The 17602-nt window shown below is 43.5% G+C and overlaps 1 long non-coding RNA gene across 1 annotated transcript; it reads left to right on the top strand.

Annotated features, from left to right (window-relative positions):
* The first annotated feature begins 296 nt into the window (after positions 1 to 296).
* Positions 297 to 11676, top strand: LOC142601009 (uncharacterized). Its single transcript, XR_012834561.1, has 3 exons — positions 297 to 384; positions 664 to 757; positions 11102 to 11676. It is a non-coding gene; the product is annotated as an uncharacterized LOC142601009 (long non-coding RNA).
* The last annotated feature ends 5926 nt before the right edge of the window (positions 11677 to 17602 follow it).

Below are 17602 nucleotides of genomic sequence, written 5' to 3'. Positions count from 1 at the left end.
ATGCACAAGAGCTGCCCAGGGCCTTGTTCATATCCTCCACCTGGAAAGATCAGTGCTTAAACCACAGCTTGAACCACTGTCCATTTCTTGGCAGGCTTTCTTTATGCTCAGAAAAAGGCTATTGTATTAACAAAGTGGTTATGTGATCCCGAGCATCTCACCTTGTTTCATTGACAAAGCTTAGTAAGTCACCCACCTCTCAGTGAAAATGCATTTGGAGTCAGCGTACGTGGCTATAGCCTGCCCAAAATGCCCAGCCACAGTCCTATCAGCTCCAGTCTCTCTCACCGGAGTTTAAGCTACTGCCCAGCTATGAGCTACTCTGACATGTGAGCAGGCTGGCTCAGCTGGAGAGGGGGAACCTGCTCAACTCATAACTCAGAGGTATGCTTACTCCTTCATTATCTTAGTGAAAAGTCAAACTGCAGGCAAATATTACCTCCCAGGGTTTGCATTACAGCATACATGCAATCCTTTGTACTTTAGGAATTCAGATTGCATATCTGAGTTGGAAATGTTATTTCCTTATTTTGCACCTGGTTTCTGCTGGCGTCTGGGATCCTAACGATAGAAGAGAGTTGGCTGTCAGTAATTTTGAAAGTGATACCAGGGACCAAAGCAAAGGAGAGAGCTGCTATGAACCCTGTTGCTTTGTATCCACAGAAATCCTCTGGCAAGGCAGAAGGAAGCTCAGGAAGCTGCATGGCTTCTGGGATGAACAAGCATCTGTCACCTTGGTGGGGAACCCAGAGCTCAGGTGGGTGATGAGACAGGTTGTGTAAGCTGAATGGATAAAAATGTATATCTGCGCTAAAGCCAACCCCGTAACACACAATGCTACTTAAAAGCAGCTAGATTTTGCAATTCTTGCTCACGCTGATGACATCAATGGGATTACTTAAGTGAGCGGGTGTTTATTAACATGAATAAGGACTGTGCTATGTAGCATTAAATGCACCCCAGTTGGGCTGGGGGTTGGGGAGTTCATGTTCATGACTAATGCTTGGTGCTTGCTAAGAAGAGCTGGGAGTGCCAGAAAAGGAGCTTCCAGCTCCTGGGGGGGAAAGGCTTTACTTTCTGTGCATTAATCGTACTTGCTTTGCTCATTGTGAAGGAAAAACTGAGCTCTCCAGCATACCCTCCAAAGGCTTCCTACCTCAGGAAGAGCTGTGGGAGGTTTTGTGTGCAAATGCTCCATAAGAAGAAAAGACCGAGAGGATGGAAAAACTGTGTCTCTGTACCAAACTCCCACAGAGAGAAATTTCAGGGGGGGTTGGTCCTACAAAGCTGGAGGTATGTGCTTAACTTAACACACCCAGAGAGGCCCCATTGACTAAACATATTTAAAATCATTGTATGGTCTGTGCCTTAACTTGTAAGTTCTTTCAGTCGCAGATTTTGTCTGCCTCTTTGGCCAAGATTTTGTTTCAGACAGTGCATCCTTCCAAGCACAACACTTGTGGCAGTGTAATGGGTAACCCTATTTCTATAGCACAGGAAACCCAGCAGTTATTTCCATGCTCCTGGGTTAGATAACCCTCTACCGTATGCTGGAGGCCAGATTTCCTTGCGGAGGGTGCTTCCTGGCCCCAGGGGAGACCTGAGCCTGGTCCTAGCACACGGGGAGGGCTTGGGAGCCCTCTGCTCCTGTGCAGAGTGCCTCATCTCTGCTGGTGTAGGTCCTAGAATACAGCTATTGTGATTTAATTCAACAGAGGATTTGGCTTTTCGTTTTGCATGATTTTGATGAGCAGCTGCCTGGAGCTGAGTTTTGCTTTGACTTTCTGAGGTTTCCAGGTGGGTACAAAAGGTATTAATGGCAACCAAAACCAGATCTGTACTTTTGTGGACCAAATGTATCTGTCCTTAGATTATACATGGCTGAAAAAAACCATACAGAGTTGAATTTAAAAATCTATTTGTTTCCATCTCACTAACTATAACATTGTGCTGATGGTTGCTAGCATAACCCTCAGTGCTGCAAACTCACGATGTCACAGCAAGCTTAAGTTTTTTTAAACATTTTCCTGTTGTCTCAGTGGTACAATTTTTCATGGTTGTCCTTCGTCACCAGCCTAGTGACAGTTTACTGACAGCTGACAATAAGGTACAAGAAAAACTGTATGTTTTAGAGTGTTTGTTCCCATCAGCACAGAAATCTGGTGGCCATTCAGGGAGGCCTGGGGGGACTGAGCCCCTGGCTACAAACATCCAGGACAGAGGAAGGCTCTGAAAAAGGGGCAAAGCTCACAGTTTGCCAAGAGTCAGGGATGGGACACTTGGTCTTTTTAAAGTGTAAGCTGATGATCAAAAGAAGGGGAGATAACAATAAACAAAACAGCTAAAAAACCTAGAAATGCTAGAAGGATCTCTTCTTATACCAGGTTATATTTCCTATTGCATGATCTTTTCGTGATGTTCCCATTCGGATATCAGTCCTTCACAGGAACAATGAAATTACAGCAGGGCTATGTGTGAGACTGCATTCAAATATCCAAACTTGTGAAGAGATACTCTAACAAAGGACTGTACATGAGGAGCTGGCTGCTGCTGACAGCGCAGCCAGGTAAAATATTTGAAACCAACTTCTAATTTGGAGTGAATTGCTTTTTGGAAGATTTGGCTTTATTGAATGTTCCTGATAGAGAAGTCAACTGCTCCAAAGCAAGTAAACATCCAAGCTTTTGTTTAGAATATTTCATTTAGGACTCTAACTCACAGGGGGAAGAATTCAGATGTCAAGTATAAAATAAGATATGTGGATAGGAGTAAACTAGAAAATTCTGCCTTTATTTTTCTGTGTTCTGAATGAGAAGATGCATTAATTTAGAACAATACCCTAACGTACCAGTGTCACTGGTAACAGATATAAATCATATCTCTCTTATTAAACGCTTCTTGATATCGTGGGAGGATAGGTTTCTTCCATGGTATTGACCATTTATTTTGCTGGATCCTCCTCTGCATTGTCCTTGTGGCACATTAATATCCAGTGCACTCTAGTGAGCCAAGTAAGGTATATTAGTCAGGACATGCAAGAGAATCAGTACTGTAATATTTTGTTATGCTGGAGGCAACTGGTGTCTATGGCAGACATGATGATTTGCAGAATCTGTCTAAGAACGGTTTATGGGTTATGGATCCCATACATTTGCGTGATATGGAAAACTCCATTTTATCGGAAGTCTGATCTTTGCGTTGCTACTACCTTTCACCCTCTGACTCGAACTAACGTTCCTAGGAGGACCTGGCACAGGGCTCACAATGATAATTAGCGATAGCATTGCAAAGTACTCATTCTGAGCAATAAGCTCTCTCTCCTGTCAACTCAAACTGGTTCATCACTGCATAACTTAGTTTGGCAATGCTGTCACCTAGCAAGGTACTGTTGTCATCAGATGGCGTGAATCAGAAACTGATCTGACAGAGGATGAAGAATGTACCCTCTTGAATCATTTTAAACCTCGATCAGCTTATACAGCTGAGGAACAGCCTGCAGGAGGAAATCCTTAAGGCAGGGAAATCCCAGCACTATTGAATGCACATGAATTACCAAGAACGCCCAAGAGGGTGGATGAGCCAAGGCACTAGGGACAAAAGCTATTCAGTGAAGATGTTTATCCTTGGAATTCAATTAAAGCTTAAAAAAAAGCAAACAAAACCCCAGAAAAATTATGCGCATGTATCTACTCATTTTTGCATGTTTGGTTACGTATTGCATTTGTGTTCTTGAAGAGTTAATATATAAGCCAGGTTTGCTTCTCCCCTAAAACTTTGGGAAAGTGAAACTCTGGGAGTTCTGACTGGACCCCAGGAAGAGGTAGTTTTCCTGTGGGTCTCACTCCTCAGGAAACAGTACTAGGTGGCGGATCTACTCCTCAAGAATTTGTTTACTGACCCGCAAGATGGGTAGAGTGTCTGGACTCTTTCTCACCCCCAAAGGCTCAAGGCACACAAAGATTTGGTGTTCCTGACTCAATCTATTGTGTGGCTGACAAGATGTGCTCAGCCAGATGTTGCAACAGCAGCTCCAGACATGGTGAGACTGATGTGCACATTAGATATACTGAGCTTAAAACAATTATGAGAAGCTTCTGATCTCTGGGGAGCGAGATCCTTGTCATCCCAGGAAATCATCTCCCAAGGGACTAGGTCTACGTCTAACCCTTGCAGCCTTCAGAGAGAGTGAGGGAATGCACGCACGAACGCACGAGAGAGCGCACACCTTTGTTGCAGCAAAGATTTACGGGATAAACAGACTCCGGGCAACTGTTATGTATTCAGCTATATTTTGCCTTTCAAAGCAAAGGCAGTGAGATGAGGATGAGGGGAGGTGCCAGGGGTATGTGCAATGCACTGAAGAATCCCTGCAGTAGCCCAGTGGAAGCGGAAGGAGCCCCTGGTTGGACGGCAGCCTGTCATCTCAAGTTTCGCAAGGGCGACTTTCTGTTGAATAAGCATGAGGGAAAGGAGGATGTAAAACTGGGTGTGATATTTGTGAAGATTTTCGAAAAGCACTATATTTGCTTGGTAAACCCATGGAAATTGGTGACGATACAGAAACTTGAGGCAAATGGATTAAATGGGTGCAGTGAGAAAAAACCCAGAGGTCATGATGGACTTTCATAAGGTTGAGGCTGCTTGCAACAGACCATCCCAAAAGCTTGGTGAAGCCCACTCAACCACTTGAAGGAATTGTACTCCAATACAATGGGCAAAAAAGGAAGACATGAAACACTCTAAAATGAGAATGAGAATTTGAGGATTCAAATGCAGTAACACCTGGGGATTGCACAGGAATATGGGTGCTGGCTCACAGATGACATGACTGTAGTGAGATGGGTCATGCAGAGCAATGCTAGAGAATAAGGGACCCAAAAGAAGCCTCATATTAGTCTCAGATGCAGAATGTGATGTGGAGTTGTGCAACTGTTCAAATTTGGGGAAATTACGGAAATCTGGAAAATGGACTTCTGAAGTTTGAACAATAATTTCTGAATAGCTAGGACAGTGTATTTCTTTGTTGTTATGTCATAAATGTCAGGAAAGATGATTTTTATGTGAACAGATCAAGCAAATAGTTTGTAGGCAAATGGTAAAGTGGCCCTGCCTCAGAAAGCAGAAGACATAATAAATAGCATACTGTGACAGTGTTCTAGCAAAGATTGAAAAAAGAAAAAGAAAAAAGCAGCAGTCATCATCTGAGTCTGGTTTTGAAGTCCAAGTTTAGAGATGAATTTTAAATTTTAGCTGTCAGAGGTCTCACAGGTTATGGCAGCTTACCTATTTGTGCAATACTTCTGATCCACACAAATATTTTATTTTATAAAAAAGAACTATGGCAACCCCAAAAGAAAAAGTGAGCCAGCAGATTTCATAAGTGATCATTTATAAAAAAGCTGTGAAGTTCGAAGAGATGAAAATATCTCCCTAAGTGGCCTAACGTCACCCTGTCCTTCAGCCTCCCTCAGCATCATGGTTAAAAAGAAACAAACCCAATGACAGCAAACGCGATGCAGTCCCTTCACATAAAGAACCACATAAACACAGGCAGGGTAAAGCGCATTGGCACAGGAGAGATGATGTTTGTGTTACAGAAAAGGATCCGTGTAAGACAAGAGCAGCCCTTGTGCAGCCCTATCTCATGGGATCATCAATGGATCATGGGTTTGCTTTGTTTTTGGTTTGGTTTTGATGTGTGCAAGCCTTTGCTTGAGGCAGAAGTAGGCAATCAATATTTCCTGTCAGCAGCCAACTACTTTACAAAATGGTTGAAAGTTTCTCCAGGAAGGAGTCAAGAGACTCTGAGAGTAATAAAATTCTTGACCAGATCTGATAAAGTCATGTACAGAGAAGGTTTTGAACCCGACGTTATTAAGAGAGTTTACGAGAGTTGAGGGATCAGCAGTCCACCCACCCCAGCGTCCCACGGGATGGGGGAAGAGTTCAGTGGGGCTTGGCTGTCTTCACAGTGAAGCACCGTGCCTCTGGGACTGGGCATATCCCGCTTCTCGTGGGTTACAGGGCTCTCCTGATTGTTTCCTCCCTGTTAAGGCAAATGGGTCTTTGCACCTTCTTTGTAAATAAAGCAGTCAATTGCCCAGGAAACACATCCCTTGTTCCAGCCAGCCATGCTAATGGAAGCAGTCTGCATGGCCCAAACTGCTAACTGCCAAGGCCAAAGCAGGGCCTGGGATGGCAGCAGGCAGGTTGACTCGCTAGAGCCTGCTAAATAAGTGTGCTACTCGAAATAATGCATTTCCTTGAGTGCACTCCCCTGAGGTCCTTTCCCTAGGAGGAGAAGATTTTCCCCAGCCACATAAATACCACCTGAAATAAAAGCACATGGTGTTCCCAGATCAACAGTGCAGCCTACTGGCCATTTCACTCCAATGAACTTACTGAGCCTACAGCAAAATTCACTGTCTTCAGCAGGAACCAGACCAGGTCCTTGCAGACATGCTTGGATTATATACAACGTGTCTTTACCAGCAGAGTCATAATACCCACCGAGGGTGGCTTAAAGAAGTTTGACTTGTTATGGCAGATCCCATATATCTTCATGGAGAATTTGCAGTTTCTATAGCAAAATAAGTCATTTAAACTGCCTTAGTTATATCTTGGAATTTCCTTTGATTTATTCATGGTTGGAGGATTTGCAATTCAGAGTTTTGGCAGCTTGTCAACAGTTGCGTTGTTGAAGGGAGAGATGCATTCCACAACCTTTAAATAGGCTGGGATCGTCTTGTCGGATGTGTTTCTAACATCTGACCAAATTCCTTATGCCTATAGTTAACTTAAAAAAAATTTCTTGCAATTATTTCCACTTTCTAGGCTCTACTCTTACTTTAAGTTTTTTCTTACAGCTAGGATTAAAAAAAAAGTGATTTAGCTTGCAATTGATATGAACACAGTAGTATATGTGACAGGTTGTAGAAAAAAATAATAATTCTTTGTATATAACCAATAAAATTAATTACTCTCTGGCATAATCATTCATTATCCCTTGTTGTGTCTTAGACTCAGCACACCTTCCCTAGGTAAAATACTGTCTTTCTGGTAGTCCATCGCCAGTGTATTTATCAAATACTTGCATAACAAAATAATGTGAAAACCAGTGTTATTTTCAATAGAAATTATTGTGCTCATTGAATTTGGCTCAGGATAAACATAACTGTTCATCCTGACCAGAAAACATACATCAAAAATGTTTCAGCAGTGCTTATATTCATAACTCTCCCCCCCTCCATTCATCTAGGATTTTGTTATGTTGCTTATCATTAATTGTTGTGTAAATCAGAATATAAATATGCCTCGGTTTCTTTGCTTGCTTCTTGAAATATATTTTCACCTTGATTTATTTTTGGAAGAAAAAAAAAGAAGAATGTAACAACAGTATTTTGAGAGATTCTAGCTCTGTGCTAGGGAATTATGAAGGAACTTGGTCAAGAGAGCATCCTAAATCTCTTAAAACACCACTTGCAAAAGCATGTTTTTCCAAACTAGGAGGGGCCTGACCCAGCCAAGCACTTAGCTGCGTATTTAACTTTAAGCACCTGCCCAAGCATCTGGCTGACACAGCTTCTCCTCTGCCGAAGGGTGCAGGATGGAGCTGAGAGAGTAGCAGGCCTGATTTTTCGACTCAAGAAGGTTTAACGCGCTGTGGTGATGGGGGAGGAGGAGAAATGTGGGAGGAATCTGAACTGACTTCAACTTACCGGCCTCGAAGAAACGAGGAATGAAGTCTGAAATTGCACCGCTCCTTTCCCCTCCCAGTGACAAAGCGAGCGGGCGGTTGCTCGAGCGTTCACCTTGCCTGCCGACATCTCGCTCTGCCACCGCCTCAGCCAGCCCCCTCTCCCCTCCTCCTGTGCCCAGCACAGATGTTGGTGCTCCACTTATTCATAATATATTTTCTTCCCAATAATTTATCAATTTATTAAAAGATCCTCCCCCCCCCCTCGTGTAGACACAGAGGAATTGAAATAGGGAGGCAACCTTTGGCCTTGAAAATGTATGGAGGCAAAATAGGCAGTTGGTATCACTGGAAATCACCCTGTAATTACAACCCGAGACACTTGTTATGATTGGGTTTTGGCTTGCAGGAGCTAGCATAACCCCCCAGGCTGAAAGATAAAGGTCTGCTGACGTTAAATGAGGGTTGCAAATTAATGTAATGAATGACTTTTAATAATAACCTTTTGGAGGTGGCTCGGTGTTGTTAGCAGTAAGCCCTGACGAGGATTTGCTGTCGGGCCTGAAGGACTGGGGCATGCACCGTCAGGGAAAGTAAGTGGGAGCGGGGGTGTCCCAGTTTTTTTCAGAAAATCTCCATATTCTGTGTGTGGCTGCTGTCAGTCCCTTCACTACTCATAACATCAAAAAGGTCAGAACTTCCCAACATTAGCTCCAGAGATATGAACAGAGCAAATTTAACCGGTGCAGTGTTGTTAGGTCAGGCCTTATTAAGACATATTTCTGAATCCTGAGGGTGATCCTATCTCATCTCTTCAACAGCCAGGGATAAAATCGTGATGGTCAGCAGCTGTGAATATGTTTCAAGGCCAAATGTAGGAGCCACATCTCCTTTAAGAGTCTTCTTCAGAAGGGGTGTCTTCCTCTGCTCGAACCCCAAAAGGCTGCAAGGGTAAAACAATAACGGAAACCAAAGAAAACAGTAAAAGAGGGCAATAGAGAGATAAGAGTATGGAAAGGCAGAAAACAGTCTCTTCTGGGTGTGCTCAGGGCCACTTTTAATTATTTGCCACTTGGCTTAGATTTAAATATACCCGAGGCAGTCTGCACAAGAAGTGGCTGGATGCCCTCCTTTGGAGTGCGAGCGCAGGGTTTGTGGCTGCAGTAATGGGGGAAGGAAAAATACAGCCCAGACTGAAGTAGTGGATGGAAAAACCCTCAGACATCCTCATTGCACTGATTAGTATCTTGAGTCATTGCCTTTGAGGGAGGTGAGAGTTTCCTCAGTACACACTCTCCTTTAATGAGGTTAGATACCAGAGGCATTGCACAGTACCATGGAGTTCCCTGGGGGAAAAAAAAGAAAGAAGGTATCTTTTCACTGCTGAGAGCCGAAGTCTAACTGGGGATCATCAGAGTTAAAACAGTAGGCTTTAAGAGCTACTAAAGCTACCCTACCTACGGCAGCTGGAAGTGGTGACTAGTGATGGGCAGAGCTGCGACGCCGTGTCGCTGCTCTGCTCCCCATCAGATCTGCCTGCAGACCCTTTCCCGCCCCATGGGCTCAGGGTCTGTCACCGCAGAGAGGTCCCTGTGCTGCCCGTCGGAGGCTGTCTGCGCACCAGCTGCCAGGCAGCCAGCGGCGGTGGCACGGCGGTGAAGCCTCTGTGACGGCCGGCCGAGGCACGGGCGGTAACGCTAATGCAATGTGAAACCTCCCCCAGACAGCAGGGTGGGCGGAGGGGAATGAGGACACAGGCAAACAAAAAAGGGAAAGAAATCGGGCTGTCTCTTTATCTCCTTTCAAAAGACATTTGTTACACAATGTGTGTGTTTCTGCTGCTTTATATAGCACGCGTTAAGTTTTCCTGCCCCCTGCGTGCACCAGCCAAGACACGGCATTGAGGCAAAGCATGCATCTGCTGTGCTTCGGGAGTTAAACTCGATGAAGGAAAGGGGAAAGTCTAACCTATGTGAACCTCATGACTGCCAATCTCTGTCCTGTGGCTAGTGTAACACCCCCAAGATCTGGCTCTTCCGGTTTGGAAGCAGCTTGTGCCCGGGTTGGGACCCAGGGGGCTTTGCAGGTTTCGACACCAGAGATGTGGCGGGTTGCTTTGAAGAACACATTCAGAGCTAAGAAAGCAAAGTTGTCGCTTTTGCAGTTAAACCTGCTGAACACCTTCAGCTACCGACTGGGCAAACAGGTTGTCGCCAACTTCAGGTGGCCAATGCGGAGGGCTGACCTCTAATTTAAAGTGTCATTTGTCAGGCTGCTTCACTAGAAATCTCTCTCTTTAAAATATTCAACAAAAGCAATGGAGGATGGAAAGATCAGAGATCTCACTTTGCATAGAGTGACCTGACAGTACTGAGGTTGGGTTTTGCTTTTTCATTTATTTCTTTAATTCTGTCCCAAGAATTTATAGCTCTCAATGTTTTTTTCTAATAGTTTGGAGTGAGTTTAGGAGCTTGAGAGTCTCTTCATTACCACCTTTTCCTTCTTGAAAGTGCCAGACTGGTTTTTGCACAAAAGGCATATTAATAGTCTGAGAGCTGTTGTAGCGATAATAAAATGAGTTGCAGCTAGCACCCTGCTGCAGTGAATCCAGTCACCAAATCTGTCTAACCCAAACCAGAGAGGCTCTCAGGAGCCCTGCTCCTGCTCCTGCTCCCGGCTGCAACAGAGCTTGAACTGGCAGCAGACGTCCTGCTGGTAACAGGTCCGGGCGAAGCAGCAATGCGACTCAGACAAAGGGCCCTAGCCAAAGAGCTGAGGTCTGAATTTAGTTTTGGACCTTTTGGGAGCACCAGGTGAAGTGTTTGGATTCAGTCCTTGGTAGCTGTTAAGCTCAGGTGAAGTTCAAAGCTATGGTCCCACAACACAAGGGGATGTTGGTTCTGGGATAGTGAGCATGGAGGCACCTCAACTTCCAGTAAAAACACCCCTAAGTTATTTCAGCTTTTCTTTGGTGAAGTGAACATTTCTCTGGTCCCTTTAATGCATTTATCGCCCTTACTACCTTTCAAGATAATAGCTATGAATGCCTCCTTTGTTATAAGACACACACTGCCCTGTGTGTGTGGGAGGTGGGTGTTACGATAGGCATCATACGGCAGTATTCTGGTAGTTTAATAAATGAGCTTCTGCTGGAGGTGACATTACTTGAGTGTAAAACCAGGCATATCTGTCTCCTTAGTAAGATACGGGGTATTTTGTGGGGGTGTGAAGTAATTTTCTTTGAATAATTGAATTAAGTAATTATGAGTTATATAAATGTATAGGGCTCCAATTGCCCATAGTATCTGTGTACCATTCACAGAACTCAATGCAATATTTTCTTCTGATTACATGAACACTCTATTCTGAAGATGCCAAACAACCTTCCTTTCTCCTTTTTTGTAGTTCCCTGAGAACTACTTCTGTAACACCCATGAGAAGTGAAGAACAACCAGAGACCTCCTACAGGGAACAATCTGCCACCAGAAGAGCTGTGCATTTAACTGATTTTTTTGGCTCAGATGCCAACTCACACCCTCATTCTAAGACAAAAAAAACTTTTAGAAAAATAAAAAAAAAATTGGTTTCTTGTTGAAGTAAAAATCTCAGACCATCTAATGTGTTCAAAAGATTTTGATTTGGGTCCTTGCAGACCAAAGAAATATATGCTAGATTCACCAAAGCTGCTGTGGGAGGATGTATTACCCGGTAGCCTGGAGCACGCATCAAGCCTTAGGGGAACTAGTTCTGTTTTCCATCTCTGAAGAAATCTGAGTGCATGTGCCACACAGGACAATGTTTTTACTAATCGCCTGCAAGCTGGTTGTGCCTATGCAAGACTTGGAGCGTTGCTCCTTGGTTTCTCCTGATAAGACATCCACTCCGCACGCAGCATTTTACATTCACTGCAACACGGTCTGGAAGCCAAACATTCACTTCCCAGACACGTGAATCATGTTCACATTTGTCTTCTGCTTCAGCGCCTGTTAGAAGTATTTTATTCCAAGTAGACTGGTTTCAAATGGAGTATCTAAGGAGACCCACCTAAGTTTAAAATGACTGGACAGGGATTTTTAGGACGCTCACCTGCAAGGTGGAAGAGCTAGATTCAGATCTGCCTCTAAAGGAAGCACCAGAGCTTTGAGTGGGCACCCAGTGCTCCCCAGCACGGTGTCTGAGCCACTGGCACCCATGTGCCTCAGGCAGCTCCTCACCAGCCCTCCTCTTGCCGATGCTGAGAGCAAGAGTGAGAACGATGCCCGGGTGACTGGAGCACTCACCTGGGAAGCGCAGGGGCACAGTGGTGTGCGCAGGGCTTAAGCATGACACTCGCACTATCCAAGTTTCAACCACCAGCATAACCGTGGGGTATACATTTGACAAGACTGACATCTGGACAAAACAGTCCATGGTGAAGGACATAGGTGTCTTGAGGTGGGAGCTGGGGTACCACTACACCTTTCATTCCTGCTGTTTCTTCCAAAGGCTTAATACGGGATCGTATCTGGATTAAGCAGAGCTGGCTACTTTTGTTTGAGGGCTCTTCAGATGAACTCTGGGAAACTAGGTAAGAATAGTATTCAGATTTATTAAGAAAGATGAAAAATTACCTGGCATTAGCACATTGATGATGACTCTTCCTGTCTTCTGCTCCTCAGATGTGTAGAACAAGAGCAGTAAGCTTGAAATATAAATTTACAATACCAAGCTATATATCAATCAATATTTACTGCTCTGACTGTAGAAATAGTAAAGATTTAGCTTTAACTACTCCATTTTGTTTCATCCTCAAGTTCTCTTTTTGAAATTCTTTTCATTTTGCTGTTTTTTTGTCTGAAAGCACTGAATTTTTCCAAGCTCCTCCAGAAATTTCCAAGACGTAGGGTTTTGCTTCGAGCTTCAGTGATCCCACTTGTGGCAACATTTAGATTTTTATTTCAGTTGCACCTCTGAGTCACAGAACCACATTTCTCCCGTCTTTTCTCCCCCTCCCCCTTTTTTTTTTAATATAAGAAAAATGTTTCAATTCCCTCCCCCTAAAAACGCTTTGGCAATCTTAAGAATTGGAATCTTAAAAATTAATGGAGCTGTTTCAGTGTCTCTACTAGGAAGCTTATATTTATTGGTTTTGTTTATGATTTTGAAGTAAGTTAGTTCTGATTTGCAATGCTATTTGCTCATGGCTTTGTCTTTTGGCAAGATATTTTAAAATCATAATGTCCCTGGTGCTGACCATCCAAGAACAGTGCAATTTCATCCCTTCAGGTGGCTCTGCTGAAACCAAATGTCATTTGGCTGCCTTATAAAGTCAGTGAAATGTGGAATAAACCAGTCAGTAGCCTGGGGAAGTACCCCTTTCTGGGTGGCTTTGTGTTCCTTGGCAATTTTATACGCCTGCATACATTATCCTTGTAAGTGTGATCTGATGTGTAGGTGGTCCCTATTTCTGACACATTACATTTATCTGCATCTCTGGAGCAGCTTAAAAAGTCAAGCCTTTTTCGCAGTCAGAATATTACCATGAAATGATGTATTCTGGGGACTGCATTCTGCATCTCGAGCATTCAGTTAATCAGAGCTGCAACTCCAGCTGGCTGTATTTTGTCAGTGAAATAAAATGGAGCTATATAGGGAGAACACGTGAAGGCGTGCAGTAAATTTTTAAGAGCCTGAGGATGGAATGACCACATTGCTCAAGACTCAGCAGCAGACAGCTATCAAGGGCTTAACCAAATAAGCAGCAATTAAAACTTTATAGTGTTTCACATTGTCATGTGTTTGGTTGTGCTCTATGTGTAATTTTTAGCTTTTGTTTACACCTGCAGTGGTAAAACTGAGCAGAGCATGTGTTCCCATAGGGTCACCCAAAGGCATGATTTCATTTATTTTTTTGCCAGGTCTTCCTTGACATTTCTCAGAGTTTTTTCACCCCATTTTGAAACACAGGGTGGTAGGCAGCCGGGAGGGAGCTGTGCGGTAGCATTGCCTTCTCCCTTTTATGCTGCATGGTGGAGTCCCCGTGCCAAGTGGTGACAGTGCTGTAGTCTGTAGCTCCTCATAGGAACTATTTTCCTCCAGAAAGTATACTTCCGTAGATACCATGGAAACAGAAATGTACTAGTGGTGCTTAGCACTGTGTAACAAGCCTTGAAATACAGGCATTTATAATGGCCATAGACTATATTCACCAGACATCTCCTTGAACCAAAACTAAGGTTAAACATACTCTTGAGCTTTGTGCCTGGCTCCAGTCTTCCTTGGCTTCAGCCTGCTTCCAGGTGTTTTTTACATTTTTCTTTTTCTACTCCTGGTACAGGTGGTCCCTCAGGTTCTCCTCATACCCTGGCAAGGGCCATGGAGGGTGGGGCCAGGCAGAGGGGAATGGAGAAGGTGCCGGCTCAGTGCAAGAGGGAGGAAGAGGGAAGGAAAATCACCTTGGTAAGAAGAGAGCAGAAAGTAGGACAAGAGAGAGTTAAATAGCTGGGACTGCAGGATCAGATTAAAAAATACAGTAAATGGTCTTGGGACATCTCTTCTCCTGAACCTCCAGCTGACAAAACCTGAATGACTCAGCCCCGTTCACATGATGAGAAAATCTTCCACTTCGAAAAGTCAGGCCTCTGCCATTAATGCTAAACATCTCCCTCCCTGTTTCTGGCCTTAACACGCTCACCAGTGTAACCCTGGAGTCCTGCAAGATGTTACCTCAGAGATAAGCCTGTCCCCAGGGAATCATAGAAAACAGGAATGGAAAGCACCTCAAGAGATAATCTAACCCCTGTTGTTTCCCCAGGCAGAGGAAAGCAGATTACATATATAGGCTGGGTGGGGGGGTGCATGGGCAGAGTTTACTTGCTGGAAAGCTGTTAAGTAGCATGTTGGGAGACTGGTGAGGTAATGGGAATGGTGTTGCATGCTATACAGTATTGGAAACTGCCAGGTAGAAATGAGGTGCTTTGTGGTGAGTGGAGAGGCAATAATACCAGGTAATGACTATGCTCTAAGTTTTGTCATCCAAATGATTTAGTGCCAGATGGACATCCTGACTTGACTGAGATGATCTTCATTACACATCTGTACGTGCCGTGGGGTAGGGGTAAGGCCTAGGAGGGCTGCGGCAGGGCTGCAGCAGTGCACATGCTGTGCTCTAAGTGCAATCACAGTATTGAGCAACGCTGCCCTTCCCAGTGACAGCACTGATGGATCTGGCTTGGTTGCTTTGTAGGGTCAATAATTTGCAGTAATCGGCTTAGTAGTTGAGCAAGGTAAGAAGCAAATTGACCTCTTCAAGAAGTCTGAGTATTTCAGACATCTAAGGTGTTGTGATTCTGAGGGTTTGAAAGTATTGTCAGACACAGGCTTCCAAGTTCCTGCTCTGTGAATTGTAAAAGTTCAAAGATGCCAATGCTGTTTCTTGGCATATACAAATGTAGAGTAATGGGGAAGTGAGGAGGACTAATGGGAACCCTGAGACTTAACAGGGTAAAGTACAGCATGTGTAATATCTGGCTGCTGAAAGTCAATTTGGGAAAGTCAAGAGGGAAAGTCACCAAGGACATTGAAGAGCACACCACTCAGCTGGAATGGAAAAGTCACAAGGGAACCTGTCAAGGAAGAGCTTCAGCATTTACCTTGATAAAATTCTGTCAGGTGATTAAATTAAAAAATAAATATTCTGCAGAACACAAGCAAACGAGATTCTAAGACACAGAACAGCAGCAGTGTTTGCCATCGGATGGTGGTGGGGGTGGCGAAACTTAGTCCTTCCATGCCACCTAGTGTAGGAAGCTAAGCAGCTCTCCTGCTCCTGATAGCAAAACTGGGACCTGTGCATCCTATGAGACTGGACTCTGCAAGCAAGGGTGGTTAAGCAGGAAATTAAGTGGAGGTCTGAAGCCTGCCACTGTATGAACCAGCTCACCAGTGCAGATAAAAACCTGCCTCCAGCACCATGGCAGTAGGTGGCACTTGTTGCTGGCCATGTTTGCAATGTGGCACACTGAGAGGTTTTAGGGAAAACTGTATGTCCTATGTTTTTATATATTTTAACTGAAAAAGAGTACAGTTGCCTAACTTGCAGCTGCCAACACACTTGAAAAGAAAAATATAGCATGGGATGTTTGCATTATGACACTTAGCAATATGTTTTGAAAGTCTTCACTTCTGGGAACTGAAATCGGACTGTGACTAAATGAATATAGTATTTGGTTGATTGTTTCTTTTGACAGGATAGGAGAAAATCCTATTTTGTGGCTGATTTGTGTGAGGAGAAAAAAAATAAGATATAGTTCCATCAGTAGTTTCTCCAAAACACATCAATGGATAAAAAGGGCCCAAAGTTGTGGTGTGCTAAACATACATATTGCTAAACATACATATGCTTCAGCTGAGTGGTTAGGAATAATTTTCTCTAGGGACAGTTAGTGCTGTAACTAGCTGAATCAAGGACTCTTGACCTTACTTTGAAACATTTGGTGCTAGTTTCTCTTGGATACAGAAGAGCAGATTAGGTGGGAGAGAATTCTGATAGCCCTTCTTACTCCCGGAAAATCTATACCATGTCATCAGACTTGTTCAAAACTGCTTCTTAACAGATTGCTATGTCAGTCCAGGATGTTACCAGTCCCAGAATAACCAGATAGCTATATATATTTCACCCAGAGCATGCATGGACAAGGGCACCTGCACACTGTCAGATTGTCCTATGCATAAAATGTGAACTGTGTTTATAAGCAACTTTTGAGAGTAGCACCACACAAATCATAATTGCTAGTCTTAGTATATAAAGAATAAATGTTCTCAGCAAAATAATAATAATAATAAAAGACAGTTACCCTGAATCTATGCTGGAGAGCCTGCATGAAACATAGGAAGATGTAACTCATGTTCTGACTTAATAATTATATAATTTTTTTTTTTTAATTCTGCTTTCTAAATTTTCTTCCACCACTTAGTTTATTCCCTCCAGAAATCTGCTGTTTGAGTTGTTCAGTGGCTGTCCTGCTGGGACTGACAAACAGTATTGCCTCCAAACAGAAACACTCCATGCTTGTGTCAGGCTTAAAAGCAGATCTGTGCCCTTCCTCCTCCCTGCCTGCTGATAGACACCCTCACCTGTGTACACGCTTCTGTGCTCCCACACGCCTTTATCGTGGTGCAAGTAAGGTTTCATGTGCTGTGTAAACAAGGAAATCCCTAGAAGCTAAAGAGCACTTCAAAAGTTTGGCTTGCATGATGGCAAAATGATGACATGTAACTACAGCACTAATAAAGGCCGTATGTCTGTGTTGTGTGTTGAGAAATGGGTGAAGCATAGCGCAGGGGAGGAAGAGATGGAATGTCATCATATGCTTTCCATTTGCACCCACGTAAAAAAAAAAAAAAAAAAAAAAGATAGTGTTTCTACTCTTTCCAAGGCAATGTGATGTATGTGTCTGGTTCCATTATTAAAAAGAGATTAAAATGATTTAAAATATGTTTCAGTATTAAAAAAAAAAAAAAAGTGGATGTTGGCCATTTTGAGTCATCAGCCAAACTCTTGGCCTTCCTGTTTTTTCCTTCTCTTGGAACTCCCACATATCTCTAGTTAACAGAACCCCCAAAGATGACTGATGTTTAAATATTTAAACTCCTTCTTTTTTGACATTTTTCTAGTCTAATTATTGATCCCACAATGTTTAGTATCCAGGAAGTAATCCCAAGTTCCTGAAATGAAAACCACCTTCCAAAAGCCAGGCTTTTAAAAGATGAGTCATTGGCTGGCACTTGAGCATATTTTGGCACTTAGCTTAAAAGTAAGAGGTTTTGAGGATAATTTCTGCCTGTGAGAAAGTGAAAAAAAAAAGGGGGGGGGGGGGGGGGGGGGGGGCTTGGCATGCAGCCTGTCATCTTTCAGAGAAGAGTGTA

Source organism: Balearica regulorum, chromosome 3 (assembly GCF_011004875.1).
Source record: "Balearica regulorum gibbericeps isolate bBalReg1 chromosome 3, bBalReg1.pri, whole genome shotgun sequence".
Taxonomy (NCBI): domain Eukaryota; kingdom Metazoa; phylum Chordata; class Aves; order Gruiformes; family Gruidae; genus Balearica; species Balearica regulorum.
Note: the sequence above shows the minus strand (reverse complement) of the source record. Positions and strands in the feature narration are given on the sequence as shown.